Source organism: Penaeus monodon, chromosome 29 (genome assembly GCF_015228065.2).
Source record: "Penaeus monodon isolate SGIC_2016 chromosome 29, NSTDA_Pmon_1, whole genome shotgun sequence".
Taxonomy (NCBI): Eukaryota; Metazoa; Arthropoda; class Malacostraca; order Decapoda; family Penaeidae; genus Penaeus; species Penaeus monodon.
In genome coordinates, this window is record NC_051414.1 from 23322274 (window position 1) to 23322474 (window position 201).

The window sequence follows — 201 nt, forward strand, 5'->3', positions numbered from 1 at the left end:
GCCACACCAAGGACTCTCCTGTCGACAGGCCTGGGACGACCCAGCTCCTCAACCCCGGCCAGGAACACCACCGCAGATCCTCCAACGGGGCGAGAAAAGTCCGAGCTGGAAATTTTTGTATTTGAGTATTACGCCATTCGAGGAGGAGAACCAAGTGTAAACAATCTTCCCCAGACACATATGTACTCTAGGGGTGGAAAT

The 201-nt window shown here is 53.2% G+C and overlaps 1 protein-coding gene across 1 annotated transcript in view; it reads right to left on the reverse strand.

The window, feature by feature from the left end:
* LOC119592033 (protein lin-9 homolog) overlaps positions 1 to 201 on the reverse strand; it is a gene marked incomplete at its 3' end in the record, with an annotated part of 40098 nt that overhangs the window by 39705 nt on the left and 192 nt on the right.